Genomic DNA, 26,630 nt, shown 5'->3' with positions numbered 1-26,630 from the left:
GCAGGACTTTAAGTTTACTGTCGAACATAGACCGGGAACACAATTGGCCAACGCAGATGCATTGTCTCGCATCTTCTGTTTGGGGGCTACAAGTGTTCCGGCCCCTAGGTCGAAACAGGGGAGGGGGATATGTGACAAGAACACTGGGATAGTGTTTGAGGGCAGGTATATTTGTCCCAGGTTCTTGTCTTACATGTTTTAGAAAATGTTAACTTCTAGGAAAAATGCTTTTTGTTTTGTCTGAACCTTTTCAGTTTGCTGTAAAAGCTGGGTAAAGGCTCTGAGAGAGAGATAAGGCGAGTTCTAGACATTGGGCCCAGTTCGGGTCTTTGGCCTCACAGAGGGCTAATCAGGGTTTCAGCTGTGTAAGTGTGTTATAGTGCTGCTAACCTGATTAGTATGGGCAGACTGCCTGGGAAGGCTGAGGGATCTGTGTGTGAGAGACACGTTTTCTGATGCAAGTAAGCTATACAGTATGTACTGAAGAACTCTGTGTTTTGTTTAGTGACAGTTAGGAATATCTTATGTTTAGTTAGTGCCGGACAGGCAAGGTATTATTATTTTGGGGTTTGTTTTATTTTCTGTTTCAATAAAACTGGCCGGGGTCAGTTGTACCAGAAACTGGACTTGTGTTGTTCCTCAGCTGCTGCGTGCTACCATATTCCCCAGGAAAAGGCGCCTTGCACCCCTACAGTGTTACACTTTCTATTTATTGCCCCTCCCCTTATATGTGTCTGTGTTACAATAAAGCTTCGGTCTTGTGATTCCCTCACACTCTTACACTCCACACACATAGCCTTATTAACTGTTGTATTATTGTATAGTTTAAATGTATAGTGCAGTTCATGATTTATAGTGTAGGCTGGCCTGTGCTGTAGTTCTTGAACTGTACTATACCGACAGCATTTGTATTGTGTTTTGGCTGTGCTGCAACACAGTACTTATGTGTGTAATGTTTATGTATGTTTTTTTGCTTCTTTATGTCAATAAAGACTGCTTTTTCAATCCAATATCTGAAAACAATCAATGTTTATCTTTGATGGCAATAGAAGTGGTATGATATTTGCTGCTTTTGAAAGGCAATATCTGATATGTCCCCTATCTGGGAACCATATATTAAATGGCTTTTCAGAAAAGGAAGATGGTAGAAGAGCTTTCAGTACTTGTAGGACCGATGCACATTTCCTATTCTAGCCTCCAAAAACAGATTCAGTTGCATTTTCCAGCGTGTTTTGGATGCGCCTTTGCAAATGTCTTACACCGACAAACTTATTTAGTACTATTTTGCAAATAGGGTTACATTGTTGCAACATTGTGTTCCCTAATTGCTTGATTTTTTAAATGTAACAATTGATAAAGACACCTGATAACTGCTCTGTGGAGTCTTATTTTGCGTCTACTTCTTATCTACATTTAATTCCCTACCTCTAATCAAGGCATTTTTAAATGCTGGGGGCTGCCAGGACGTGAGGCCTACCTAGACTTTAGATCTGAATTTGAATGTACTTGTGAACTAACTGAATTTCCTACTTCTAAATTCATTCCTAAATTCACTACTTACATGAATCCTGTAGCTGGGCATTTTGGGACTTCGATTGTGGGCATTGTTTTGTGTCCAGACCAGCAGCAGGTGGTGTGCATTTGCTGGAAAGGCATCGAAGACCTCCGATATGCTGCATCTCCTGATGTGTGTCTCCCTCAAGTGGCTGTCAGCAAATGCCTGCTAGATACCCCATTCCAAGCTGATTGTGACATCACGGAACATACATCATAGAACAGGCATGCTAGAACATGGGTCTTCAACCTGCGACCCTCCAGCTGCTGTGGAACTACACATCCCAACATGCCCTGCCTCAGTTTTAGCATACCTTAATAGCAAAACTGTGGCAGGGCATGCTGGGATGTGTAGTTTCACAGCAGCTGGAGGGCCACAGGATGAAGACCCATGTGCTAGAGCCAAGCCGCAGGTACATTGAATGCTAGCAAGCTGAATGTCTAAATCCTTTTTGTTCCGCAGCATTCCAATGCGGAAGATTCCATGGAACCAGAGATTATTCCATTGAGAAGGACATGCTGCCTGGATGACTGCACTGTGCAAATAAAATCACGGAGCCAGTTGGCTTGTGGGTGGCTCTGGTGACTGGGTGGTTGGGTGGGCGGTGTGTCGGAGGTGGAGCACATGCAAATGAATGTGTATCATCCAGCTAGTGAGAGTGAAAACTCATGCAGGAGTGTGCCTGCTTGTCAGTGGGTTATGCACCTTGCCAGACGTCAAATCTACATGGAGCAGCTGGAGGGGACAAGAGCAGGTTTGCAAAATATAGATAGAAGAGCATATATGCTGGCGCATTCTCCATGATTGTGTCAGCTTATGTTTTGGTGCACTGCACTTTCCTCCACTAAGTTTTAGCTATTTTGGTTAAACGCAAGTGTAGTTGCTTCTCGCCCTTTTGGCTGCGATCTTGTATCGTGGTTGAAGAGTCTGCTGGAGGGATTGTTTTCTTCATTGGCGAGAGACTGAAGATATTCCAGGATACAAGGCTTGGGAACACTATCCGTTTTTAAGTTGTGGAAGAGTTGAAAGACCGGATTGGACTACATTCTATAGTAAAGGATATCTTTGTATTTATTAATCCTCCCTTTATATGTGTCTGTCTTTCAATAAAGCTTCGGGCTTGTGATTCCCTCACCCTCTTACATTCCACACCCATAGCCTTATTAACTGTTGTATTATTGTATTGTTTAAATGTATAGTGCAGTTCATGATTTATAGTGTAGGCTGGCCTGTGCTGTAGTTCTTGAACTGTACTATACCGACAGCATTTGTATTGTGTTTTATCTGTGCTGCAACACAGTACTTATGTGTGTAATGTTTATGTATGTTTTTTTGCTTCTTTATGTCAATAAAGACTGCTTTTTCAATCCAATATCTGAAAACAATCAATTTTTATCTTTGATGGCAATAGAAGTGGTATGATATTTGCTGCTTTTGAAAGGCAATATCTGATATGTCCCCTATCTGGGAACCATATATTAAATGGCTTTTCAGAAAAGGGAGATGGTAGAAGAGCTTTCAGTACTTGTAGGACCGATGCACATTTCCTATTCTAGCCTCCAAAAACAGATTCAGTTGCATTTTCCAGCGTGTTTTGGATGCGCCTTTGCAAATGTCTTACATCGACAAACTTATTTAGTACTATTTTGCAAATAGGGTTACATTGTTGCAACATTGTGTTCCCTAATTGCTTGATTTTTAAAATGCAACAATTGATAAAGACACCTGATAACTGCTCTGTGGAGTCTTATTTTGTGTCTACTTTTTATCTACATTTAATTCTCTACCTCTAATCAAGGCATTTTTAAGTGCTGGGGGCTGCCAGGACGTGAGGCCTACCTAGACTTTAGATCTGAATTTGAATGTACTTGTGAACTAACTTAATTTCCTACTTCTAAATTCATTCCTAAATTCACTACTTACATGAATCCAGTAGTTGGGCATTTTGGGACTTCGATTGTGGGTATTGTTTTGTGTCCAGACCAGCAGCAGGTGGTGTGCATTTGCTGGAAAGGCATCGAAGACCTCCGATATGCTGCATCTCCTGATGTGTGTCTCCCTCAAGTGGCTGTCAGCAAATGCCTGCTAGACACCCCATTCCAAGCTGATTGTGACATCACGGTACATGCATCATAGAACAGGCATGCTAGAACATGGGTCTTCAACCTGCGACCCTCCAGCTGCTGTGGAACTACACATGCCAGCATGCCCTGCCTCAGTTTTAGCATACCTTAATAGCAAAATTGTGGCAGGGCATGCTGGGATGTGTAGTTTCACAGCAGCTGGAGGGCCACAGGATGAAGACCCATGTGCTAGAGCCAAGCCGCAGGTACATTGAATGCTAGCAAGCTGAATATTTAAATCCTTTTTGTTCCGCAGCATTCCAATGTGGAAGATTCCATGGAACCAGAGATCCTTCCATTGAGAAGGACATGCTGCCTGGATGACTACACTGTGCAAATTAAATCACGTAGCCAGTTGGCTTGTGGGTGGCTCTGGTCACTGGGTGGTTGGGTGGGTGGTGTGTCGGGGGTGGAGCACATGCAAATGATTGTGTATCATCCAGCTAGTGAGAGAGAAAACTCATGCAGGAGTGTGTTTGCTTGTCAGTGGGTTATGCACCTTTCCAGACGTCAAATCTACATGGAGCAGCTGGAGAGGACAAGAGCAGGTTTGCAAAATATAGACAGAAGAGCTCTCCAGCCTAGTTTGCTGTCTGTTTCCACTTCTCTTTTCTTGAGCCGCTCCCTTCTATGCCCTTGCGCACTATCCTGACTTCTCCCGTCTGCTTACTTTGTGCCTTCCAATGCACAATGCAAACTGCAGGTAGTGCTGCAGGGCCCACACCCTTTTTCTTGCCTTACAGAGCAGCTCTGGAGCTGTTACAGTGCCCAGCTGCTGCAAGAAATCAGCTTGAATGCTTCAGGGGCTGGGGCATAGCCAACATGAGCCCCACACCGAAGGAGGGTGGAGGTGTTTAATGCGAACTAGGGGTCATCCAAGCGCCGCAAAAGGCCGCCATGCCCTGCACGCCCCTTTTCTCTTTTCATATGCAGACGAGGGTTAAAGCCAACTTTGACCCACTGCTTGGATGGCATTACCATATGCAAATCAATCTGCTGCAGGCCTTCCCCCAGGAATGCTTGCACTAGTTGTTGCATTTGGTTTGTTGTTTGGGGGTGCTTCAGTATTAGGCAGCCTTCTGCCCTCCCATGTTCATCTGAAAATATGTGTTCTCCCTGCAGTTGTTGTCCCCAGATGAGAGTTCCCTTGTGCTGCCTCAGTTGAATCTCCTTTACTTGACAGAGATGTGCCTGAGCAGCGGCCCTCTCCAGCCCTATCCCAAATCATACTTATCTTGCATAGGAGATTCCATGGTCATTAAGATTGTTCTCCCAGGGTGAGGTTCATTCATTGCATTCTGGGTATGCTGACCCCTGTGATTTCCCCAAATGTGGGAAACTTGACTGCATGATTTGTAGTAGTGGGGGACTGTGTTTGTGCTTTCCTCTGGTCAGCTCTGGTAAAAGTCAGATTTCTTTGTCTCATTTCTTCCTCTAGTCTTATTCTTCTTTTGAGAGTTCCCTTGTGCTGCCTCAGTTGGATCTCCTTCACTTGACAGGGGGGTGCTTGAGCAGCGATCCCCCCCAGCTCTAGCCCAACTCCTACTTACCTGCCAGGTGAGATACTATGATCATGAAGGTGCTTCTCCCAGGGCAAGGCTCACCCATTGCACTCTGGGTGTGCTGCTCCTGCGATTTCCCCAAATGTGGGACACTTGACTGCATAATTTGTGTTTCCCCTGGTCGGCTCTCGTATAATTCAGATCTCTTTGTCTCAGGTCTCTTTCCAGCCTAGTTTGCTGTCTGTTTCCACTTCTCTTTTCTTGAGCCGCTCCCTTCTATGCCCTTGCGCACTATTCTGACTTCTCCCATCTGCTTACTTTGTGCCTTGCAACGCACAATGCGAACTACAGGTAGTGCTGCAGGGCCCACACCCTTTTACTTGCCTTACAGAGCAGCTCTGGAGCTGTTACAGTGCCCAGCTACTGCAAGAAATCAGCTTGAATGCTTCAGGGGCTGGGGCATAGCCAACATGAGCCCCACACCGAAGGAGGGTGGAGGTGTTTAATGCGAACTAGGGGTCATCCAAGCGCCGCAAAAGGCCGCCATGCCCTGCACGCCCCTTTTATCTTTTCATATGCAGACGAGGGTTGAAGCCAACTTTGACCCACTGCTTGGATGACATCACCATATGCAAATCCATCTGCTGCAGGCCTTCCCCCAGGAATGCTTGCACTAGTTGTTGCATTTGGTTTGTTGTTTGGGGGTGCTTCAGTATTAGGCAGCCTTCTGCCCTCCCATGTTCATCTGAAAATATGTGTTCTCCATGCAGTTGTTGTCCCCAGATGAGAGTTCCCTTGTGCTGCCTCAGTTGAATCTTCTTTACTTGACAGAGATGTGCCTGAGCAGCGGCCCTCCCCAGCCCTATCCCAAATCATACTTATTTTGCATAGGAGATACCATGGTCATGAAGATTGTTCTCCCAGGGTGAGGTTCATTCATTGCATTCTGGGTATGCTGACCCCTGTGATTTCCCCAAATGTGGGAAACTTGACTGTATTATTTGTGGTAGTGGGGGACTGTGTTTGTGCTTTCCTCTGGTCAGCTCTGGTAAAAGTCAGATTTCTTTGTCTCAGATCTTCCTCTAGCCTTGTTCTTCTTTCGAGAGTTCCCTTGTGCTGCCTCAGTTGGATCTCCTTCACTTGACAGGGGGGTGCCCGAGCAGCGACCCTCCCCAGCTCTAGCCCAACTCCTACTTACCTGCCAGGTGAGATACTATGATCATGTAGGTGCTTCTCCCAGGGCAAGGCTCACCCATTGCACTCTGGGTGTGCTGCCCCTGTGATTTCCCCAAATGTGGGAAACTTGACTGCATGATTTGTAGTAGTGGGGGACTGTGTTTGTGCTTTCCTCTGGTCAGCTCTGGTAAAAGTCAGATTTCTTTGTCTCATTTCTTCCTCTAGTCTTATTCTTCTTTTGAGAGTTCCCTTGTGCTGCCTCAGTTGAATCTCCTTTACTTGACAGAGATGTGCCTGAGCAGCGGCCCTCTCCAGCCCTATCCCAAATCATACTTATCTTGCATAGGAGATTCCATGGTCATTAAGATTGTTCTCCCAGGGTGAGGTTCATTCATTGCATTCTGGGTATGCTGACCCCTGTGATTTCCCCAAATGTGGGAAACTTGACTGCATGATTTGTAGTAGTGGGGGACTGTGTTTGTGCTTTCCTCTGGTCAGCTCTGGTAAAAGTCAGATTTCTTTGTCTTATTTCTTCCTCTAGTCTTATTCTTCTTTTGAGAGTTCCCTTGTGCTGCCTCAGTTGGATCTCCTTCACTTGACAGGGGGGTGCTTGAGCAGCGATCCCCCCCAGCTCTAGCCCAACTCCTACTTACCTGCCAGGTGAGATACTATGATCATGAAGGTGCTTCTCCCAGGGCAAGACTCACCCATTGCACTCTGGGTGTGCTGCTCCTGCGATTTCCCCAAATGTGGGACACTTGACTGCATAATTTGTGTTTCCCCTGGTCGGCTCTCGTATAATTCAGATCTCTTTGTCTCAGGTCTCTTTCCAGCCTAGTTTGCTGTCTGTTTCCACTTCTCTTTTCTTGAGCCGCTCCCTTCTATGCCCTTGCGCACTATTCTGACTTCTCCCATCTGCTTACTTTGTGCCTTGCAACGCACAATGCGAACTACAGGTAGTGCTGCAGGGCCCACACCCTTTTACTTGCCTTACAGAGCAGCTCTGGAGCTGTTACAGTGCCCAGCTACTGCAAGAAATCAGCTTGAATGCTTCAGGGGCTGGGGCATAGCCAACATGAGCCCCACACCGAAGGAGGGTGGAGGTGTTTAATGCGAACTAGGGGTCATCCAAGCGCCGCAAAAGGCCGCCATGCCCTGCACGCCCCTTTTATCTTTTCATATGCAGACGAGGGTTGAAGCCAACTTTGACCCACTGCTTGGATGACATCACCATATGCAAATCCATCTGCTGCAGGCCTTCCCCCAGGAATGCTTGCACTAGTTGTTGCATTTGGTTTGTTGTTTGGGGGTGCTTCAGTATTAGGCAGCCTTCTGCCCTCCCATGTTCATCTGAAAATATGTGTTCTCCATGCAGTTGTTGTCCCCAGATGAGAGTTCCCTTGTGCTGCCTCAGTTGAATCTTCTTTACTTGACAGAGATGTGCCTGAGCAGCGGCCCTCCCCAGCCCTATCCCAAATCATACTTATTTTGCATAGGAGATACCATGGTCATGAAGATTGTTCTCCCAGGGTGAGGTTCATTCATTGCATTCTGGGTATGCTGACCCCTGTGATTTCCCCAAATGTGGGAAACTTGACTGTATTATTTGTGGTAGTGGGGGACTGTGTTTGTGCTCTCCTCTGGTCAGCTCTGGTAAAAGTCAGATTTCTTTGTCTCAGATCTTCCTCTAGCCTTGTTCTTCTTTCGAGAGTTCCCTTGTGCTGCCTCAGTTGGATCTCCTTCACTTGACAGGGGGTGCCCGAGCAGCGACCCTCCCCAGCTCTAGCCCAACTCCTACTTACCTGCCAGGTGAGATACTATGATCATGTAGGTGCTTCTCCCAGGGCAAGGCTCACCCATTGCACTCTGGGTGTGCTGCCCCTGTGATTTCCCCAAATGTGGGAAACTTGACTGCATAATTTGTGTTTCCCCTGGTCGGCTCTCGTATAATTCAGATCTCTTTGTCTCAGGTCTCTCTCCAGCCTAGTTTGCTGTCTGTTTCCACTTCTCTTTTCTTGAGCCGCTCCCTTCTATGCCCTTGCACACTATTCTGACCTCTCCTGTCTGCTTACTTTGTGCCTTCCAACGCACAATGCAAACTACAGGTAGTGCTGCAGGGCCCACACCCTTTTACATGCTTTACAGAGCAGCTCTGGAGCTGTTACAGTGCCCAGCTGCTGCAAGAAATCAGCTTGAATGCTTCAGGGGCTGGGGCATAGCCAACATGATCCCCACACCGAAGGAGGGTGGAGATGTTTAATGCGAATTAGGGGTCATCCAAGCGCCGCAAAAGGCCGCCATGCCCTGCACATCCCTTTTTTCTTTTCATATGCAGACGAGGGTTGAAGCCAACTTTGACCCACTGCTTGGATGACATCACCATATGCAAATCCATCTGCTGCAGGCCTTCCCCAGGAATGCTTGCACTAGTTGTTGCATTTGGTTTGTTGTTTGGGGTGCTTCAGTATTAGGCAGCCTTCTGCCCTCCCATGTTCATCTGAAAATATGTGTTCTCCCTGCAGTTGTTGTCCCCAGATGAGAGTTCCCTTGTGCTGCCTCAGTTGAATCGCCTTTACTTGACAGAGATGTGCCTGAGCAGCGGCCCTCCCCAGCCCTATCCCAAATCATACTTATTTTGCATAGGAGATACCATGGTCATGAAGATTGTTCTCCCAGGGTGAGGTTCATTCATTGCATTCTGGGTATGCTGACCTCTGTGATTTCCCCAAATGTTGGAAACTCGACTGCATTATTTGTGGTAGTGGGGGACTGTGTTTGTGCTTTCCTCTGGTCAGCTCTGGTAAAAGTCTGATTTCTTTGTCTCAGATCTTCCTCTAGCCTTGTTCTTCTTTCGAGAGTTCCCTTGTGCTGCCTCAGTTGGATCTCCTTCACTTGACAGGGGGGTGCCCGAGCAGCGACCCTCCCCAGCTCTAGCCCAACTCCTACTTACCTGCCAGGTGAGATACTATGATCATGTAGGTGATACTCCCAGGGCAAGGCTCACCCATTGCACTCTGGGTGTGCTGCCCCTGTGATTTCCCCAAATGTGGGAAACTTGACTGCAAAATTTGTGTTTCACCTGGTCGGCTCTCGTATAATTCAGATCTCTTTGTCTCAGGTCTCTCTCCAGCGTAGTTTGCAGTCTGTTTCCACTTCTCTTTTCTTGAGTTGCTCCCTTCTATGCCCTTGCGCACTATCATGACTTCTCCCGTCTGCTTACTTTGTGCCTTCCAACGCACAATGCAAACTACAGGTAGTGCTGCAGGGCCCACACCCTTTTTCTTGCCTTACAGAGCAGCTCTGGAGCTGTTACAGTGCCCAGCTGCTGCAAGAAATCAGCTTGAATGCTTCAGGGGCTGGGGCATAGCCATCATGAGCCCCACACCGAAGGAGGGTGGAGGTGTTTAATGCGAACTAGGGGTCATCCAAGCACCGCAAAAGGCCGCCATGCCCTGCATGCCAATTTTCTCTTTTCATATGCAGACGAGGGTTGAAGCCAACTTTGACCCACTGCTTGGATGACATCACCATATGCAAATCCATCTGCTGCAGGCCTTCCCCAGGAATGCTTGTACTAGTTGATGCATTTGGTTTGTTGTTTGGGGGTGCTTCCATATTAGGCAGCGTTCTGCCCTCCCATGTTCATCTGAAAATATGTGTACCTCCTGCAGTTGTTGTCCCCAGATGAGAGTTCCCTTGTGCTGCCTCAGTTGAATCTCCTTTACTTGACAGAGATGTGCCTGAGCAGCGGCCCTCTCCAGCCCTATCCCAAATCATACTTATTTTGCATAGGAGATACCATGGTCATGAAGATTGTTCTCCCAGGGTGAGGTTCATTCATTGCATTCTGGGTATGCTGACCCCTGTTATTTCCCCAAATGTGGTAAACTTGACAGCATTATTTGTGGTAGTGGGGGACTGTGTTTGTGCTTTCCTCTGGTCAGCTCTGGTAAAAGTCAGATTTCTTTGTCTCAGATCTTCCTCTAGCCTTGTTCTTCTTTCGAGAGTTCCCTTGTGCTGCCTCAGTTGGATCTCCTTCACTTGACAGGGGGGTGCCCGAGCAGCGACCCTCCCCAGCTCTAGCCCAACTCCTACTTACCTGCCAGGTGAGATACTATGATCATGTAGGTGCTACTCCCAGGGCAAGGCTCACCCATTGCACTCTGGGTGTGCTGCCCCTGTGATTTCCCCTAATGTGGGAAACTTGACTGCAAAATTTGTGTTTCCCCTGGTCGGCTCTCGTATAATTCAGATCTCTTTGTCTCATGTCTCTCTCCAGCCTAGTTTGCTGTCTGTTTACACTTCTCTTTTCTTGAGCCACTCCCTTCTATGCCCTTGCGCACTATCTTGACTTCTCCCGTCTGCTTACTTTGTGCCTTCCAACGCACAATGCGAACTACAGGTAGTGCTGCAGGGCCCACACCCTTTTAGTTGCCTTACAGAGCAGCTCTGGAGCTATTACAGTGCCCAGCTGCAAGTAATCAGCTTGAATGCTTCAGGGGCTGGGGCATAGCCAACATGAGCCCCACACCGAAGTAGGGTGGAGGTGTTTAATGCGAACTAGGGGTCATCCAAGCGCCGCAAAAGGCCGCCATGCCCTGCACGCCCCTTTTCTCTTTTCATATGCAGACGAGGGTTGAAGCCAACTTTGACCCACTGCTTGGATGACATCACCATATGCAAATCCATCTGCTGCAGGCCTTCCCCCAGGAATGCTTGTACTAGTTGTTGCATTTGGTTTGTTGTTTGGGGGTGCTTCAGTATTAGGCAGCCTTCTGCCCTCCCATGTTCATCTGAAAATATGTGTTCTCCCTGCAGTTGTTGTCCCCAGATGAGAGTTCCCTTGTGCTGCCTCAGTTGAATCTCCTTTACTTGACAAGGGAGGCATTTTGGATTTTTTCATTGGGTACCCTTACACCTGATGGTCTGAATGAGAGCATCGAACTGAACAACATTGGCAGTCTCTGAAGATTTTATCTATTGATTTACCTAATATATTATTTATTGAATATCCATTTATTGTATGTTTAATAAATAAACAAAATTATTAGAAGTAGCTATTTTGGAAACAGCTTTCCTCTTAGGATGAAACTGTATAATCCTGTTGTGTGTGTTCCTTTAAAGTTCTTTAGTAAAATCCACTAGTAATGATGAACATCAGATTTCTTCCTCCATCCTCTTTTTACACTTTCTCTTGGTTCTATATATATATTTTTTTTTTCTACTTTTATTTTTTTCCCCTCATTCTCCCAAAAGGCCCCCCTCCCTCCCCCCCTCCCTGTTTTAAATTTTAAAATCTTCAAATCTTTAAATCTTCGAATCCTTAAATTGTCTGTTTAATATTTATTTTTTCTTCAATTCTTTTTGTTGTTTAAACAGCAATGTAATTATTCCAGGGGTTAAAATAATGAAATATAGAAATAATATTAACAAAAATTAAAGGTAAAAATGAATTGATCGAATGATCCCATTAAAAGTAAATAAATAATATGGATGTTAAGCTGAGCGGGTTGGATTCGAACATGGGACTAGCTGCATAGAGTGCAGGTGATGTTTCCCCTGCGCCACAAGAACTGCTTTAGTAGTGGCATGGATTTATGTTACCCTAAAAGGTTTTATATAAGTAAATGGGGATCCTTAGTGCTGAGTCTCTGAATTATGTATATGTGATTATAGATATGAGGTATTGATTGAAAGATTATAGGTTAATCTGTATATAGATTATATATTTTCTGTTATTTTTTAAACCACCTTGTTGCTTATTTTATTATTATTTTTAATCACCATGTTGCTTATTTTTATATTATGAAATGCCTTTATATGTGCAATTGCAATTAGAAAGTTGTTCCATATGTGAGTCATTACATGTATGCATCCAATTAGTACATGTATGTATCCAATCAACTAATTAGTAATGCTATTGGTCCGGTGCATTTTAAAAAGAGCCTGCTAGGCTGCTGATGTATCCTCTGACGAAACCGCTCTTGGATAACAGCGGAGAAACGCGTAAGAAAGGTGATTACCGGACACTCTGATTGCTGAGATATAAGCCCGTTCATGAACGAGCTACATCATGGCGGACGTCTGATGTAAAGGCAGCGGTGAAGGGGAAAAAGCAATTTGAGACCGAGCAAAAGGAGGTCTCTACCCCACGGCAGGGAGAAATATCCCGACCGCGAGTGCCAATAAGATCCAGCCACGGTTAACGGGGGTCGTAGCATACCGCTGTGTTTCACCAACCATCACAGCGCTCTCCCCCTGTTTTCTTTCATTACTCACGTGAGTTACATATGAACTTTAACTGCAGTAAATAAGAGGCGTTGGTTACAACTGTTGCTGTTCATCCACAAGAAGGAATTTAATGTATCAATTACAATTGGAAAGTAACGATTAAATAACAACAGCTGTATCCAGGAGGATTTTTTCGACACTTTAATAAACATTCCGTTTTCATCAAGGGCAATATGAAATAGATCCTGATTACATTTAGATATGGATAGTGGTGCCTATATATGTTGACTCCATTGTATTTTATTGAATATGGGTTTCTTCTGTCTATATATATTTTTTAAAAATAAAGAGCTTGTATATTTTATTTTTTGCGCTCCCTTGATAACAAGTGTGATTATCTTTAAAATTTGGTTTATTATTGGTAGAACAGTACTACCTATGGGAGCAGCATTTTATAATATATGGTGAAAATTAATAGATGTATAAAGATTAAATAAGCAACAAATTGGTGAAATAGATAAGTTTTGATAGGAGCGCTGGGTTCTATATATATATATATATTGACATTTGGTTATATATATGTATAGACTTTATAAATTCTTGACAGAGATGTGCCTGAGCAGCGGCCCTTCCCAGCCCTATCCCAAATCATACTTATTTTGCATAGGAGATACCATGGTCATGAAGATTGTTCTCCCAGGGTGAGGTTCATTCATTGCATTCTGGGTATGCTGACCCCTGTGATTTCACCAAATGTGGGAACTCGACTGCATTATTTGTGGTAGTGGGGGACTGTGTTTGTGCTTTCCTCTGGTCAGCTCTGGTAAAAGTCAGATTTATTTGTCTCAGATCTTCCTCTAGCCTTGTTCTTCTTTCGAGAGTTTCCATGTGCTGCCTCAGTTGGATCTCCTTCACTTGACAGGGGGGTGCCCGAGCAGGGACCCTCCCCAGCTCTAGCCCAACTCCTACTTACCTGCCAGGTGAGATACTATGATCATGAAGGTGCTTCTCCCAGGGCAAGGCTCACCCATTGCACTCTGGGTGTGCTGCTCCTGCGGTTTCCCCAAATGTTGGACACTTGACAGCATAATTTGTGTTTCCCCTGGTCGGCTCTCGTATAATTCAGATCTCTTTGTCTCAGGTCTCTCTCCAGCCTAGTTTGCTGTCTGTTTCCACTTCTCTTTTCTTGAGTTGCTCCCTTCTATGCCCTTGCGCACTATCCTGACTTCTCTCGTCTGCTTACTTTGTGCCTTCCAACGCACAATGCAAACTACAGGTAGTGCTGCAGGGCCCACACCCTTTTACTTGCCTTACAGAGCAGCTCTGGAGCTGTTACAGTGCCCAGCTGCTGCAAGAAATCAGCTTGAATGCTTCAGGGGCTGGGGCATAGCCCCACACCGAAGGAGGGTGGAGGTGTTTAATGCGAACTAGGGGTCATCCAAGCGCCGCAAAAGGCCGCCATGCCCTGCACGCCCCTTTTCTCTTTTCATATGCAGACGAGGGTTGAAGCCAACTTTGACCCACTGCTTGGATGACATCACCATATGCAAATCCATCTGCTGCAGGCCTTCCCCCAGGAATGCTTGCACTAGTTGTTGCATTTGGTTTGTTGTTTGGGGGTGCTTCAGTATTAGGCAGCCTTCTGCCCTACCATGTTCATCTGAAAATATGTGTTCTCCCTGCAGTTGTTGTCCCCAGATGAGAGTTCCCTTGTGCTGCCTCAGTTGAATCTCCTTTACTTGACAGAGATGTGCCTGAGCAGCGGCCCTCCCCAGCCCTATCCCAAATCATACTTATTTTGCATAGGAGATACCATGGTCATGAAGATTGTTCTCCCAGGGTGAGGTTCATTCATTGCATTCTGGGTATGCTGACCCCTATGATTTCCCCAAATGTGGGAAACTCGACTGCATTATTTGTGGTAGTGGGGGACTGTGTTTGTTCTTTCCTCTGGTAAAAGTCAGATTTATTTGTCTCAGATCTTCCTCTAGCCTTGTTCTTCTATCGAGAGTTTCCTTGTGCTGCCTCAGTTGGATCTCCTTCACTTGACAGGGGGGTGCCCGAGCAGCGACCCTCCCCAGCTCTATCCCAAATCCTACTTACCTGCGAGGTGAGATACTATGATCACGAAGGTGCTTCTCCCAGGGAAAGTTTCACCCATTGCACTCTGGGTATGCTGCTCCTGCAATTTCCCCAAATGTGGGAAACTTGACTGCATAATTTGTGTTTCCCCTGGTCAGCTCTCATATAATTCAGATCTCTTTGTCTCAGGTCTCTCTCCAGCCTAGTTTGCTGTCTGTTTCCACTTCTTTTTTCTTGAGCCCCTCCATTCTATACCCTTGTGCACTATCCTGACTTCTCCTCCCGTCTGCTTACTTAGTGCCTTACAATGAACAATGCAAACTACAGGTAGTGCTGCAGGGCCCACACCCTTTTACTTGCCTTACAGAGCAGCTCTGGAGCTGTTACAGTGCCCAGCTGCTGCAAGAAATCAGCTTGAATGCTTCGGGGCTGGGACATAGCCAACATAAGCCCCACACCGAAGGAGGGTGGAGGTGTTTAATGCGAACTAGGGGTCATCCAAGCGCCGAAAAATGCTGCCATGCCCTGCACGCCCCTTTTCTCTTTTCATATGCAGACGAGGGTTGAAGCCAACTTTGACCCACTGCTTGGATGACATCACCATATGCAAATCCATCTGCTGCAGGCCTTCCCCCAGTAATGCTTGCACTAGTTGTTGCATTTGGTTTGTTGTTTGGGGGTGCTTCAGTATTAGGTAGCCTTCTGCCCTCCCATGTTCATCTGAAAATGTGTTCTCCCTGCAGTTGTTGTCCCCAGATGAGAGTTCCCTTGTGCTGCCTCAGTTGAATCTCCTTTACTTGACAGAGATGTGCCTGAGCAGCGGCCCTCCCCAGCCCTATCCCAAATCATACTTATTTTGCATAGGAGATACCATGGTCATGAAGATTGTTCTCCCAGGGTGAGGTTCATTCATTGCATTCTGGGTATGCTGACCCGTATGATTTCCCCAAATGTGGGAAACTCGACTGCATTATTTGTGGTAGTGGGGGACTGTGTTTGTTCTTTCCTCTGGTCAGCTCTGGTAAAAGTCAGATTTATTTGTCTCGGATCTTCCTCTAGCGTTGTTCTTCTTTCGAGAGATTCCTTGTGCTGCCTCAGTTGGATCTCCTTCACTTGACAGGGGGGTGCCCGAGCAGCGACCCTCCCCAGCTCTAGCCCAACTCCTACTTACCTGCCAGGTGATATACTATGATCATGAAGGTGCTTCTCCCAGGGCAAGGCTCACTCATTGCACTCTGGGTGTGCTGCTCCTGTGATTATTCCAAATGTGGCAAACTTGACTGCATAATTTGTGTTTCCCCTGGTCGGCTCTCGTATAATTCAGATCTCTTTGTCTCAGGTCTCTCTCCAGCCTAGTTTGCTGTCTGTTTCTACTTCTCTTTTCTTGAGCCGCTCCCTTCTATGCCCTTGCGCACTATCCTGACTTCTCCCGTCTGCTTAATTTGTGCCTTCCAACGCACAATGCGAACTACAGGTAGTGCTGCAGGGCCCACACCCTTTTACTTGCCTTACAGAGCAGCTCTGGAGCTGTTACAGTGCCCAGCTGCTGCAAGAAATCAGCTTGAATGCTTCAGGGGCTGGGGCATAGCCAACATGAGCCCCACACCGAAGGAGGGTGGAGGCGTTTAATGCGAACTAGGGGTCATCCAAGCGCCGCAAAAGGCCGCCATGCCCTGCACGCCCCTTTTCTCTTTTCATATGCAGACGAGGGTTGAAGCCAACTTTGACTCACTGCTTGGATGACATCACCATATGCAAATCCATCTGCTGCAGGCCTTCCCCCAGGAATGCTTGCACTAGTTGTTGCATTTGGTTTGTTGTTTGGGGGTGCTTCAGTATTAGGCAGCCTTCTGCCCTCCCATGTTCATCTGAAAATTTGTGTTCTCCCTGGAGTTGTTGTCCCCAGATGAGAGTTCCCTTGTGCTGCCTCAGTTGAATCGCATTTACTTGACAGAGATGTGCATGAGCAGCGGCCCTCCCCAAATCATACTTATTTTGCATAGGAGATACCATGGTCATGAAGATTGTTCTCCCAGGGTGAGGTTTATTCATTGCATTCTGGGTATGCTGACCCCTGTGATTTCCCCAAATGTTGGAAACTCGACTGCATTATTTGTGGTAGTGGGGGACTGTGTTTGTGCTTTCCTCTGGTCAGCTCTGGTAAAAGTCAGATTTCTTTGTCTCAGATCTTCCTCTAGCCTTGTTCTTCTTTCGAGAGTTCCCTTGTGCTGCCTCAGTTGGATCTCCTTCACTTGACAGGGGGGTGCCCGAGCAGCGACCCTCCCCAGCTCTAGCCCAACTCCTACTTACCTGCCAGGTGAGATACTATGATCATGTAGGTGCTTCTCCCAGGGCAAGGCTCACCCATTGCACTCTGGGTGTGCTGCCCCTGTGATTTCCCCAAATGTGGGAAACTTGACTGCATAATTTGTGTTTCCCCTGGTCGGCTCTCGTATAATTCAGATGTCTTTGTCTCAGGTCTCTCTCCAGCCTAGTTTGCTGTCTGTTTCCACTTTTCTTTTCTTGAGCCGCTCCCTTCTATGCCCTTGCGCACTATCCTGACTTCTACCGTCTGCTTACTTTGTGCCTTCCAACGCACAATGCGAACTACAGGTAGTGCTGCAGGGCCCACACCCTTTTACTTGCCTTACAGAGCAGCTCTGGAGCTGTTACAGTGCCCAGCTGCTGCAAGAAATCAGCTTGAATGCTTCAGGGGCTGGGGCATAGCCAACATGAGCCCCACACCGAAGGAGGGTGGAGGTGTTTAATGCGAACTAGGGGTCATCCAAGCGCCGCAAAAGGCCGCCATGCCCTGCACGCCCCTCTTCTCTATTCATATGCAGATGAGGGTTGAAGCCAACTTTGACCCACTGCTTGGATGACATCACCATATGCAAATCCTTCTGCTGCTGGCCTTCCCCCAGGAATGCTTGCACTAGTTGTTGCATTTGGTTTGTTGTTTGGGGGTGCTTCAGTATTAGGCAGCCTTCTGCCCTCCCATGTTCATCTGAAAATATGTGTTCTCCCTGCAGTTGTTGTCCCCAGATGAGAATTCCCTTGTGCTGCCTCAGTTGAATCTCCTTTACTTGACAGAGATGTGCCTGAGCAGCGGCCCTCCCCAGCTCTATCCCAAATCATACTTATTTTGCATAGGAGATACCATGGTCATGAAGATTGTTCTCCCAGGGTGAGGTTCATTCATTGCATTCTGGGTATGCTGACCCCTGTGATTTCCCCAAATGTGGGAAACTGGACTGCATTATTTGTGGTAGTGAGGGACTGTGTTTGTGCTTTCCTCTGGTCAGCTCTGGTAAAAGTCAGATTTCTTTGTCTCAGATCTTCCTCTAGCCTTGTTCTTCTTTCGAGAGTTCCCTTGTGCTGCCTCAGTTGGATCTCCTTCACTTGACAGGGGGGTGCCCGAGCAGCGACCCTCCCCAGCTCTAGCCCAATTCCTACTTACCTGCCAGGTGAGATACTATGATCATGAAGTTGCTTCTCCCAGGGCAAGGATCACCCATTGCACTCTGGGTGTGCTGCTCCTGCGATTTCCCCAAATGTGGGAAACTTGACTGCATAATTTGTGTTTCCCCTGGTCAGCTCTCATATAATTCAGATCTCTTTGTCTCAGGTCTCTCTCCAGCCTAGTTTGCTGTCTGTTTCCACTTCTCTTTTCTTGAGCCGCTCCCTTCTATGCCCTTGCGCACTATCCTGACTTCTCCCGTCTGCTTACTTTGTGCCTTCCAACGCACAATGCGAACTACAGGTAGTGCTGCAGGTCCCACACACTTTTATTTGCCTTACAGAGCAGCTCTGGAGCTTTTACAGTGCCCAGCTGCTGCAAGAAATCAGCTTGAATGCTTCAGGGGCTGGGGCATAGCCAACATGAGCCCCACACCGAAGGAGGGTGGAGGTGTTTAATGCGAACTAGGGGTCATCCAAGCGCCGCAAAAGGCCGCCATGCCCTGCACGCCCCTTTTCTCTTTTCATATGCAGACGAGGGTTGAAGCCAACTTTGACCCACTGCTTGGATGACATCACCATATGCAAATCCATCTGCTGCAGGCCTTCCCCAAGGAATGCTTGCACTAGTTGTTGCATTTTGTTTGTTGTTTGGGGGTGCTTCAGTATTAGGTAGCCTTCTGCCCTCCCATGTTCATCTGAAAATATGTGTTCTCCCTGCAGTTGTTGTCCCCAGATGAGAGTTCCCTTGTGCTGCCTCAGTTGAATCTCCTTTACTTGACAGAGATGTGCCTGAGCAGCGGCCCTCCCCAGCCCTATCCCAAATCATACTTATTTTGCATATGAGATACCATGGTCATGAAGATTGTTCTCCCAGGGTGAGGTTCATTCATTGCATTCTGGGTATGCTGACCCCTGTGATTTCCACAAATGTGGGAAACTCGACTGCATTATTTGTGGTAGTGGGGGACTGTGTTTGTTCTTTCCTCTGGTCAGCTCTGGTAAAAGTCAGATTTCTTTGTCTCAGATCTTCCTCTAGCCTTGTTCTTCTTTCGAGAGTTTCCTTGTGCTGCCTCAGTTGGATCTCCTTCACTTGACAGGGGGGTGCCCGAGCAGCGACCCTCCCCAGCTCTAGCCCAACTCCTACTTACCTGCCAGGTGAGATACTATGATCATGTAGGTGCTTCTCCCAGGGCAAGGATCACCCATTGCACTCTGGGTGTGCTGATCCTGCGATTTCCCCAAATGTGTGAAGCTTGACTGCGTAATTTGTGTTACCCCTGGTCGGCTCTCATATAATTCAGATCTCTTTGTCTCAGGTCTCTCTCCAGCCTAGTTTGCTGTCTGTTTCCACTTCTTTTTTCTTGAGCCCCTCCCTTCTATACCGTTGTGCACTATCCTGACTTCTCCTCCCGTCTGCTTACTTTGTGCCTTCCAACGCACAATGCGAACTACAGGTAGTGCTGCAGGGCCCACACTCTTTTACTTGCCTTACAGAGCAGCTCTGGAGCTGTTACAGTGCCCAGCTGCTGCAAGAAATCAGCTTGAATGCTTCAGGGGCTGGGGCATAGCCAACATGAGCCCCACACCGAAGGAGGGTGGAGGTGTTTAATGCGAACTAGGGGTCATCCAAGCGCCGCAAAAGGCCGCCATGCCCTGCACGCCCCTCTTCTCTATTCATATGCAGATGAGGGTTGAAGCCAACTTTGACCCACTGCTTGGATGACATCACCATATGCAAATCCATCTGCTGCTGGCCTTCCCCCAGGAATGCTTGCACTAGTTGTTGCATTTGGTTTGTTGTTTGGGGGTGCTTTAGTATTAGGCAGCCTTCTGCCCTCCCATGTTCATCTGAAAATATGTGTTCTCCCTGCAGTTGTTGTCCCCAGATGAGAGTTCCCTTGTGCTGCCTCAGTTGAATCTCCTTTACTTGACAGAGATGTGCCTGAGCAGCGGCCCTCCCCAGCTCTATCCCAAATCATACTTATTTTGCATAGGAGATACCATGGTCATGAAGATTGTTCTCCCAGGGTGAGGTTCATTCATTGCATTCTGGGTATGCTGACCCCTGTGATTTCCCCAAATGTGGGAAACTGGACTGCATTATTTGTGGTAGTGAGGGACTGTGTTTGTGCTTTCCTCTGGTCAGCTCTGGTAAAAGTCAGATTTCTTTGTCTCAGATCTTCCTCTAGCCTTGTTCTTCTTTCGAGAGTTCCCTTGTGCTGCCTCAGTTGGATCTCCTTCACTTGACAGGGGGGTGCCCGAGCAGCGACCCTCCCCAGCTCTAGCCCAACTCCTACTTACCTGCCAGGTGAGATACTATGATCATGAAGTTGCTTCTCCCAGGGCAAGGATCACCCATTGCACTCTGGGTGTGCTGCTCCTGCGATTTCCCCAAATGTGGGAAACTTGCCTGCATAATTTGTGTTTCCCCTGGTCAGCTCTCATATAATTCAGATCTCTTTGTCTCAGGTCTCTCTCCAGCCTAGTTTGCTGTCTGTTTCCACTTCTCTTTTCTTGAGCCGCTCCCTTCTATGCCCTTGCGCACTATCCTGACTTCTCCCGTCTGCTTACTTTGTGCCTTCCAACGCACAATGCGAACTACAGGTAGTGCTGCAGGTCCCACACACTTTTATTTGCCTTACAGAGCAGCTCTGGAGCTGTTACAGTGCCCAGCTGCTGCAAGAAATCAGCTTGAATGCTTCAGGGGCTGGGGCATAGCCAACATGAGCCCCACACCGAAGGAGGGTGGAGGTGTTTAATGCGAACTAGGGGTCATCCAAGCGCCGCAAAAGGCTGCCATGCCCTGCACGCCCCTTTTCTCTTTTCATATGCAGACGAGGGTTGAAGCCAACTTTGACCAACTGCTTGGATGACATCACCATATGCAAATCCATCTGCTGCAGGCCTTCCCCCAGGAATGCTTGCACTAGTTGTTGCATTTTGTTTGTTGTTTGGGGGTGCTTCAGTATTAGGTAGCCTTCTGCCCTCCCATGTTCATCTGAAAATATGTGTTCTCCCTGCAGTTGTTGTCCCCAGGTGAGAGTTCCCTTGTGCTGCCTCAGTTGAATCTCCTTTACTTGACAGAGATGTGCCTGAGCAGCGGCCCTCCCCAGCCCTATCCCAAATCATACTTATTTTGCATATGAGATACCATGGTCATGAAGATTGTTCTCCCAGGGTGAGGTTCATTCATTGCATTCTGGGTATGCTGACCCCTGTGATTTCCACAAATGTGGGAAACTCGACTGCATTATTTGTGGTAGTGGGGGACTGTGTTTGTTCTTTCCTCTGGTCAGCTCTGGTAAAAGTCAGATTTCTTTGTCTCAGATCTTCCTCTAGCCTTGTTCTTCTTTCGAGAGTTTCCTTGTGCTGCCTCAGTTGGATCTCCTTCACTTGACAGGGGGGTGCCCGAGCAGCGACCCTCCCCAGCTCTAGCCCAACTCCTACTTACCTGCCAGGTGAGATACTATGATCATGTAGGTGCTTCTCCCAGGGCAAGGATCACCCATTGCACTCTGGGTGTGCTGATCCTGCGATTTCCCCAAATGTGTGAAGCTTGACTGCGTAATTTGTGTTACCCCTGGTCGGCTCTCATATAATTCAGATCTCTTTGTCTCAGGTCTCTCTCCAGCCTAGTTTGCTGTCTGTTTCCACTTCTTTTTTCTTGAGCCCCTCCCTTCTATACCGTTGTGCACTATCCTGACTTCTCCTCCCGTCTGCTTACTTTGTGCCTTCCAACGCACAATGCGAACTACAGGTAGTGCTGCAGGGCCCACACCCTTTTACTTGCCTTACAGAGCAGCTCTGGAGCTGTTACAGTGCCCAGCTGCTGCAAGAAATCAGCTTGAATGCTTCAGGGGCTGGGGCATGGCCAACATGAGCCCCACACCGAAGGAGGGTGGGGGTGTTTAATGCGAACTAGGGGTCATCCAATCGCCGCAAAAGGCCGCCATGCCCTGCATACCCCTTTTCTCTTTTCATATGCAGATGAGGGTTCCAGCCAACTTTGGCCCACTGCTTGGATGACATCACCGTATGCAAATCCGTCTTCTGCAGACCTTCCCCCAGGAATGCTTGTACTAGTTGTTGCATTTGGTTTGTTGTTTGGGGGTGCATCAGTATTAGGCAGCCTTCTGCCCTCCCATGTTCATCTGAAAATATGTGTTCTCCCTGCAGTTGTTGTCCCCAGATGAGAGTTCCCTTGTGCTGCCTCAGTTGAATCTCCTTTACTTGACAGAGATGTGCCTGAGCAGCGGCCCTCCCCAGCCCTATCCCAAATCATACTTATTTTGCATAGGAGATACCATGGTCATGAAGTCTGTTCTCCCAGGGTGAGGTTCATTCATTGCATTCTGGGTATGCTGACCCCTGTGATTTCCCCAAATGTGGGAAACTCGACTGCATTATTTGTGGTAGTGGGGGACTGTGTTTGTGCTTTCCTCTGGTCAGCTCTGGTAAAAGTCAGATTTCTTTGTCTCAGATCTTCCTCTAGCCTTGTTCTTCTTTCGAGAGTTCCCTTGTGCTGCCTCAGTTGGATCTCCTTCACTTGACAGGGGGGTGCCCGAGCAGCGACCCTCCCCAGCTCTAGCCCAACTCCTACTTACCTGCCAGGTGAGATACTATGATCATGAAGCTGCTTCTCCCAGGGCAAGGATCACCCATTGCACTCTGGGTGTGCTGCCCCTGTGATTTCCCCAAATGTGGGAAACTTGACTGCATAATTTGTGTTTCCCCTGTTCGGCTCTCATATAATTCAGATCTCTTTGTCTCGGGTCTCTCTCCAGCCTAGTTTGCTGTCTGTTTCCACTTCTTTTTTCTTGAGCCCCTCCCTTCTATACCGTTGTGCACTATCCTGACTTCTCCTCCCGTCTGCTTACTTTGTGCCTTCCAACGCACAATGCGAACTACAGGTAGTGCTGCAGGGCCCACACCCTTTTACTTGCCTTACAGAGCAGCTCTGGAGCTGTTACAGTGCCCAGCTGCTGCAAGAAATCAGCTTGAATGCTTCAGGGGCTGGGGCATAGCCAACATGAGCCCCACACCGAAGGAGGGTGGAGGTGTTTAATGCGAACTAGGGGTCATCCAAGCGCCACAAAAGGCCGCCATGCCCTGCACGCCCCTCTTCTCTATTCATATGCAGATGAGGGTTGAAGCCAACTTTGACCCACTGCTTGGATGACATCACCATATGCAAATCCATCTGCTGCTGGCCTTCCCCCAGGAATGCTTGCACTAGTTGTTGCATTTGGTTTGTTGTTTGGGGGTGCTTCAGTATTAGGCAGCCTTCTGCCCTCCCATGTTCATCTGAAAATATGTGTTCTCCCTGCAGTTGTTGTCCCCAGATGAGAGTTCCCTTGTGCTGCCTCAGTTGAATCTCCTTTACTTGACAGAGATGTGCCTGAGCAGCGGCCCTCCCCAGCTCTATCCCAAATCATACTTATTTTGCATAGGAGATACCATGGTCATGAAGATTGTTCTCCCAGGGTGAGGCTCATTCATTGCATTCTGGGTATGCTGACCCCTGTGATTTCCCCAAATGTGGGAAACTGGACTGCATTATTTGTGGTAGTGAGGGACTGTGTTTGTGCTTTCCTCTGGTCAGCTCTGGTAAAAGTCAGATTTCTTTGTCTCAGATCTTCCTCTAGCCTTGTTCTTCTTTCGAGAGTTCCCTTGTGCTGCCTCAGTTGGATCTCCTTCACTTGACAGGGGGGTGCCCGAGCAGCGACCCTCCCCAGCTCTAGCCCAACTCCTACTTACCTGCCAGGTGAGATACTATGATCATGAAGTTGCTTCTCCCAGGGCAAGGATCACCCATTGCACTCTGGGTGTGCTGCTCCTGCGATTTCCCCAAATGTGGGAAACTTGACTGCATAATTTGTGTTTCCCCTGGTCAGCTCTCATATAATTCAGATCTCTTTGTCTCAGGTCTCTCTCCAGCCTAGTTTGCTGTCTGTTTCCACTTCTCTTTTCTTGAGCCGCTCCCTTCTATGCCCTTGCGCACTATCCTGACTTCTCCCGTCTGCTTACTTTGTGCCTTCCAACGCACAATGCGAACTACAGGTAGTGCTGCAGGTCCCACACACTTTTATTTGCCTTACAGAGCAGCTCTGGAGCTTTTACAGTGCCCAGCTGCTGCAAGAAATCAGCTTGAATGCTTCAGGGGCTGGGGCATAGCCAACATGAGCCCCACACCGAAGGAGGGTGGAGGTGTTTAATGCGAACTAGGGGTCATCCAAGCGCCGCAAAAGGCCGCCATGCCCTGCACGCCCCTTTTCTCTTTTCATATGCAGACGAGGGTTGAAGCCAACTTTGACCCACTGCTTGGATGACATCACCATATGCAAATCCATCTGCTGCAGGCCTTCCCCAAGGAATGCTTGCACTAGTTGTTGCATTTTGTTTGTTGTTTGGGGGTGCTTCAGTATTAGGTAGCCTTCTGCCCTCCCATGTTCATCTGAAAATATGTGTTCTCCCTGCAGTTGTTGTCCCCAGATGAGAGTTCCCTTGTGCTGCCTCAGTTGAATTTCCTTTACTTGACAGAGATGTGCCTGAGCAGCGGCCCTCCCCAGCCCTATCCCAAATCATACTTATTTTGCATATGAGATACCATGGTCATGAAGATTGTTCTCCCAGGGTGAGGTTCATTCATTGCATTCTGGGTATGCTAACCCCTGTGATTTCCACAAATGTGGGAAACTCGACTGCATTATTTGTGGTAGTGGGGGACTGTGTTTGTTCTTTCCTCTGGTCAGCTCTGGTAAAAGTCAGATTTCTTTGTCTCAGATCTTCCTCTAGCCTTGTTCTTCTTTCGAGAGTTTCCTTGTGCTGCCTCAGTTGGATCTCCTTCACTTGACAGGGGGGTGCCCGAGCAGCGACCCTCCCCAGCTCTAGCCCAACTCCTACTTACCTGCCAGGTGAGATACTATGATCATGTAGGTGCTTCTCCCAGGGCAAGGATCACCCATTGCACTCTGGGTGTGCTGATCCTGCGATTTCCCCAAATGTGTGAAGCTTGACTGCGTAATTTGTGTTACCCCTGGTCGGCTCTCATATAATTCAGATCTCTTTGTCTCAGGTCTCTCTCCAGCCTAGTTTGCTGTCTGTTTCCACTTCTTTTTTCTTGAGCCCCTCCCTTCTATACCGTTGTGCACTATCCTGACTTCTCCTCCCGTCTGCTTACTTTGTGCCTTCCAACGCACAATGCGAACTACAGGTAGTGCTGCAGGGCCCACACCCTTTTACTTGCCTTACAGAGCAGCTCTGGAGCTGTTACAGTGCCCAGCTGCTGCAAGAAATCAGCTTGAATGCTTCAGGGGCTAGGGCATAGCCAACATGAGCCCCACACCGAAGGAGGGTGGAGGTGTTTAATGCGAACTAGGGGTCATCCAAGCGCCGCAAAAGGCCGCCATGCCCTGCACGCCCCTCTTCTCTATTCATATGCAGATGAGGGTTGAAGCCAACTTTGACCCACTGCTTGGATGACATCACCATATGCAAATCCATCTGCTGCTGGCCTTCCCCCAGGAATGCTTGCACTAGTTGTTGCATTTGGTTTGTTGTTTGGGGGTGCTTTAGTATTAGGCAGCCTTCTGCCCTCCCATGTTCATCTGAAAATATGTGTTCTCCCTGCAGTTGTTGTCCCCAGATGAGAGTTCCCTTGTGCTGCCTCAGTTGAATCTCCTTTACTTGACAGAGATGTGCCTGAGCAGCGGCCCTCCCCAGCTCTATCCCAAATCATACTTATTTTGCATAGGAGATACCATGGTCATGAAGATTGTTCTCCCAGGGTGAGGTTCATTCATTGCATTCTGGGTATGCTGACCCCTGTGATTTCCCCAAATGTGGGAAACTGGACTGCATTATTTGTGGTAGTGAGGGACTGTGTTTGTGCTTTCCTCTGGTCAGCTCTGGTAAAAGTCAGATTTCTTTGTCTCAGATCTTCCTCTAGCCTTGTTCTTCTTTCGAGAGTTCCCTTGTGCTGCCTCAGTTGGATCTCCTTCACTTGACAGGGGGGTGCCCGAGCAGCGACCCTCCCCAGCTCTAGCCCAACTCCTACTTACCTGCCAGGTGAGATACTATGATCATGAAGTTGCTTCTCCCAGGGCAAGGATCACCCATTGCACTCTGGGTGTGCTGCTCCTGCGATTTCCCCAAATGTGGGAAACTTGACTGCATAATTTGTGTTTCCCCTGGTCAGCTCTCATATAATTCAGATTTCTTTGTCTCAGGTCTCTCTCCAGCCTAGTTTGCTGTCTGTTTCCACTTCTCTTTTCTTGAGCCGCTCCCTTCTATGCCCTTGCGCACTATCCTGACTTCTCCCGTCTGCTTACTTTGTGCCTTCCAACGCACAATGCGAACTACAGGTAGTGCTGCAGGTCCCACACACTTTTATTTGCCTTACAGAGCAGCTCTGGAGCTGTTACAGTGCCCAGCTGCTGCAAGAAATCAGCTTGAATGCTTCAGGGGCTGGGGCATAGCCAACATGAGCCCCACACCGAA

The 26,630-nt window shown here is 47.8% G+C and overlaps 30 non-coding genes and 6 pseudogenes across 30 annotated transcripts; all 36 read left to right on the top strand.

Moving 5' to 3' along the window:
- Positions 1 to 4,904: 4,904 nt before the first annotated feature.
- On the top strand, positions 4,905 to 5,068 carry LOC135014324 (U1 spliceosomal RNA). The gene has a single exon (XR_010212866.1). It is a non-coding gene; the product is annotated as a U1 spliceosomal RNA (small nuclear RNA).
- Positions 5,069 to 5,220: 152 nt separating this feature from the next.
- LOC135014389 (U1 spliceosomal RNA) lies at positions 5,221 to 5,383 on the top strand. The gene has a single exon (XR_010212925.1). It is a non-coding gene; the product is annotated as a U1 spliceosomal RNA (small nuclear RNA).
- Positions 5,384 to 6,054: 671 nt separating this feature from the next.
- LOC135014532 (U1 spliceosomal RNA) lies at positions 6,055 to 6,218 on the top strand. Its single transcript, XR_010213027.1, has one exon. It is a non-coding gene; the product is annotated as a U1 spliceosomal RNA (small nuclear RNA).
- A 152-nt stretch (positions 6,219 to 6,370) lies between these two features.
- Positions 6,371 to 6,533, top strand: LOC135014296 (U1 spliceosomal RNA). The gene has a single exon (XR_010212839.1). It is a non-coding gene; the product is annotated as a U1 spliceosomal RNA (small nuclear RNA).
- A 152-nt stretch (positions 6,534 to 6,685) lies between these two features.
- Positions 6,686 to 6,849, top strand: LOC135014323 (U1 spliceosomal RNA). Its single transcript, XR_010212865.1, has one exon. It is a non-coding gene; the product is annotated as a U1 spliceosomal RNA (small nuclear RNA).
- A 152-nt stretch (positions 6,850 to 7,001) lies between these two features.
- Positions 7,002 to 7,164, top strand: LOC135014415 (U1 spliceosomal RNA). The gene has a single exon (XR_010212949.1). It is a non-coding gene; the product is annotated as a U1 spliceosomal RNA (small nuclear RNA).
- Positions 7,165 to 7,835: 671 nt separating this feature from the next.
- Positions 7,836 to 7,999, top strand: LOC135014273 (U1 spliceosomal RNA). Its single transcript, XR_010212817.1, has one exon. It is a non-coding gene; the product is annotated as a U1 spliceosomal RNA (small nuclear RNA).
- A 151-nt stretch (positions 8,000 to 8,150) lies between these two features.
- On the top strand, positions 8,151 to 8,313 carry LOC135014402 (U1 spliceosomal RNA). The gene has a single exon (XR_010212937.1). It is a non-coding gene; the product is annotated as a U1 spliceosomal RNA (small nuclear RNA).
- Positions 8,314 to 8,982: 669 nt separating this feature from the next.
- Positions 8,983 to 9,146, top strand: LOC135014297 (U1 spliceosomal RNA). Its single transcript, XR_010212840.1, has one exon. It is a non-coding gene; the product is annotated as a U1 spliceosomal RNA (small nuclear RNA).
- Positions 9,147 to 9,298: 152 nt separating this feature from the next.
- LOC135014435 (U1 spliceosomal RNA) lies at positions 9,299 to 9,461 on the top strand. The gene has a single exon (XR_010212958.1). It is a non-coding gene; the product is annotated as a U1 spliceosomal RNA (small nuclear RNA).
- Positions 9,462 to 10,131: 670 nt separating this feature from the next.
- LOC135014329 (U1 spliceosomal RNA) lies at positions 10,132 to 10,295 on the top strand. Its single transcript, XR_010212871.1, has one exon. It is a non-coding gene; the product is annotated as a U1 spliceosomal RNA (small nuclear RNA).
- A 152-nt stretch (positions 10,296 to 10,447) lies between these two features.
- LOC135014449 (U1 spliceosomal RNA) lies at positions 10,448 to 10,610 on the top strand. The gene has a single exon (XR_010212971.1). It is a non-coding gene; the product is annotated as a U1 spliceosomal RNA (small nuclear RNA).
- A 2,627-nt stretch (positions 10,611 to 13,237) lies between these two features.
- On the top strand, positions 13,238 to 13,400 carry LOC135014279 (U1 spliceosomal RNA). Its single transcript, XR_010212822.1, has one exon. It is a non-coding gene; the product is annotated as a U1 spliceosomal RNA (small nuclear RNA).
- Positions 13,401 to 13,552: 152 nt separating this feature from the next.
- On the top strand, positions 13,553 to 13,715 carry LOC135014478 (U1 spliceosomal RNA). Its single transcript, XR_010212981.1, has one exon. It is a non-coding gene; the product is annotated as a U1 spliceosomal RNA (small nuclear RNA).
- Positions 13,716 to 14,376: 661 nt separating this feature from the next.
- On the top strand, positions 14,377 to 14,540 carry LOC135014521 (U1 spliceosomal RNA). The gene has a single exon (XR_010213016.1). It is a non-coding gene; the product is annotated as a U1 spliceosomal RNA (small nuclear RNA).
- A 142-nt stretch (positions 14,541 to 14,682) lies between these two features.
- On the top strand, positions 14,683 to 14,824 carry LOC135014504 (U1 spliceosomal RNA; annotated as a pseudogene).
- Positions 14,825 to 15,516: 692 nt separating this feature from the next.
- Positions 15,517 to 15,680, top strand: LOC135014335 (U1 spliceosomal RNA). The gene has a single exon (XR_010212877.1). It is a non-coding gene; the product is annotated as a U1 spliceosomal RNA (small nuclear RNA).
- A 152-nt stretch (positions 15,681 to 15,832) lies between these two features.
- Positions 15,833 to 15,995, top strand: LOC135014487 (U1 spliceosomal RNA). The gene has a single exon (XR_010212985.1). It is a non-coding gene; the product is annotated as a U1 spliceosomal RNA (small nuclear RNA).
- A 660-nt stretch (positions 15,996 to 16,655) lies between these two features.
- LOC135014399 (U1 spliceosomal RNA) lies at positions 16,656 to 16,819 on the top strand. Its single transcript, XR_010212935.1, has one exon. It is a non-coding gene; the product is annotated as a U1 spliceosomal RNA (small nuclear RNA).
- A 152-nt stretch (positions 16,820 to 16,971) lies between these two features.
- LOC135014406 (U1 spliceosomal RNA) lies at positions 16,972 to 17,134 on the top strand. The gene has a single exon (XR_010212941.1). It is a non-coding gene; the product is annotated as a U1 spliceosomal RNA (small nuclear RNA).
- Positions 17,135 to 17,805: 671 nt separating this feature from the next.
- On the top strand, positions 17,806 to 17,969 carry LOC135014309 (U1 spliceosomal RNA). The gene has a single exon (XR_010212852.1). It is a non-coding gene; the product is annotated as a U1 spliceosomal RNA (small nuclear RNA).
- A 152-nt stretch (positions 17,970 to 18,121) lies between these two features.
- Positions 18,122 to 18,263, top strand: LOC135014423 (U1 spliceosomal RNA; annotated as a pseudogene).
- A 692-nt stretch (positions 18,264 to 18,955) lies between these two features.
- LOC135014353 (U1 spliceosomal RNA) lies at positions 18,956 to 19,119 on the top strand. Its single transcript, XR_010212895.1, has one exon. It is a non-coding gene; the product is annotated as a U1 spliceosomal RNA (small nuclear RNA).
- Positions 19,120 to 19,271: 152 nt separating this feature from the next.
- LOC135014498 (U1 spliceosomal RNA) lies at positions 19,272 to 19,434 on the top strand. The gene has a single exon (XR_010212995.1). It is a non-coding gene; the product is annotated as a U1 spliceosomal RNA (small nuclear RNA).
- Positions 19,435 to 20,108: 674 nt separating this feature from the next.
- On the top strand, positions 20,109 to 20,272 carry LOC135014308 (U1 spliceosomal RNA). The gene has a single exon (XR_010212851.1). It is a non-coding gene; the product is annotated as a U1 spliceosomal RNA (small nuclear RNA).
- A 152-nt stretch (positions 20,273 to 20,424) lies between these two features.
- LOC135014448 (U1 spliceosomal RNA) lies at positions 20,425 to 20,566 on the top strand (annotated as a pseudogene).
- A 692-nt stretch (positions 20,567 to 21,258) lies between these two features.
- On the top strand, positions 21,259 to 21,422 carry LOC135014352 (U1 spliceosomal RNA). Its single transcript, XR_010212894.1, has one exon. It is a non-coding gene; the product is annotated as a U1 spliceosomal RNA (small nuclear RNA).
- A 152-nt stretch (positions 21,423 to 21,574) lies between these two features.
- LOC135014497 (U1 spliceosomal RNA) lies at positions 21,575 to 21,737 on the top strand. Its single transcript, XR_010212994.1, has one exon. It is a non-coding gene; the product is annotated as a U1 spliceosomal RNA (small nuclear RNA).
- Positions 21,738 to 22,411: 674 nt separating this feature from the next.
- LOC135014283 (U1 spliceosomal RNA) lies at positions 22,412 to 22,575 on the top strand. Its single transcript, XR_010212826.1, has one exon. It is a non-coding gene; the product is annotated as a U1 spliceosomal RNA (small nuclear RNA).
- Positions 22,576 to 22,727: 152 nt separating this feature from the next.
- On the top strand, positions 22,728 to 22,863 carry LOC135014453 (U1 spliceosomal RNA; annotated as a pseudogene).
- A 701-nt stretch (positions 22,864 to 23,564) lies between these two features.
- LOC135014292 (U1 spliceosomal RNA) lies at positions 23,565 to 23,728 on the top strand. The gene has a single exon (XR_010212835.1). It is a non-coding gene; the product is annotated as a U1 spliceosomal RNA (small nuclear RNA).
- Positions 23,729 to 23,880: 152 nt separating this feature from the next.
- LOC135014422 (U1 spliceosomal RNA) lies at positions 23,881 to 24,022 on the top strand (annotated as a pseudogene).
- A 692-nt stretch (positions 24,023 to 24,714) lies between these two features.
- On the top strand, positions 24,715 to 24,878 carry LOC135014355 (U1 spliceosomal RNA). The gene has a single exon (XR_010212897.1). It is a non-coding gene; the product is annotated as a U1 spliceosomal RNA (small nuclear RNA).
- Positions 24,879 to 25,030: 152 nt separating this feature from the next.
- On the top strand, positions 25,031 to 25,193 carry LOC135014495 (U1 spliceosomal RNA). Its single transcript, XR_010212993.1, has one exon. It is a non-coding gene; the product is annotated as a U1 spliceosomal RNA (small nuclear RNA).
- A 674-nt stretch (positions 25,194 to 25,867) lies between these two features.
- Positions 25,868 to 26,031, top strand: LOC135014307 (U1 spliceosomal RNA). Its single transcript, XR_010212850.1, has one exon. It is a non-coding gene; the product is annotated as a U1 spliceosomal RNA (small nuclear RNA).
- Positions 26,032 to 26,183: 152 nt separating this feature from the next.
- Positions 26,184 to 26,325, top strand: LOC135014418 (U1 spliceosomal RNA; annotated as a pseudogene).
- Positions 26,326 to 26,630: the final 305 nt, after the last annotated feature.

This window comes from Pseudophryne corroboree, unplaced genomic scaffold, assembly GCF_028390025.1.
Source record: "Pseudophryne corroboree isolate aPseCor3 unplaced genomic scaffold, aPseCor3.hap2 scaffold_280, whole genome shotgun sequence".
NCBI lineage: Eukaryota > Metazoa > Chordata > Amphibia > Anura > Myobatrachidae > Pseudophryne > Pseudophryne corroboree.
The sequence above is the reverse complement of the archived record's forward strand: the minus strand, read 5'-3'. Positions and strand labels throughout refer to the sequence as shown.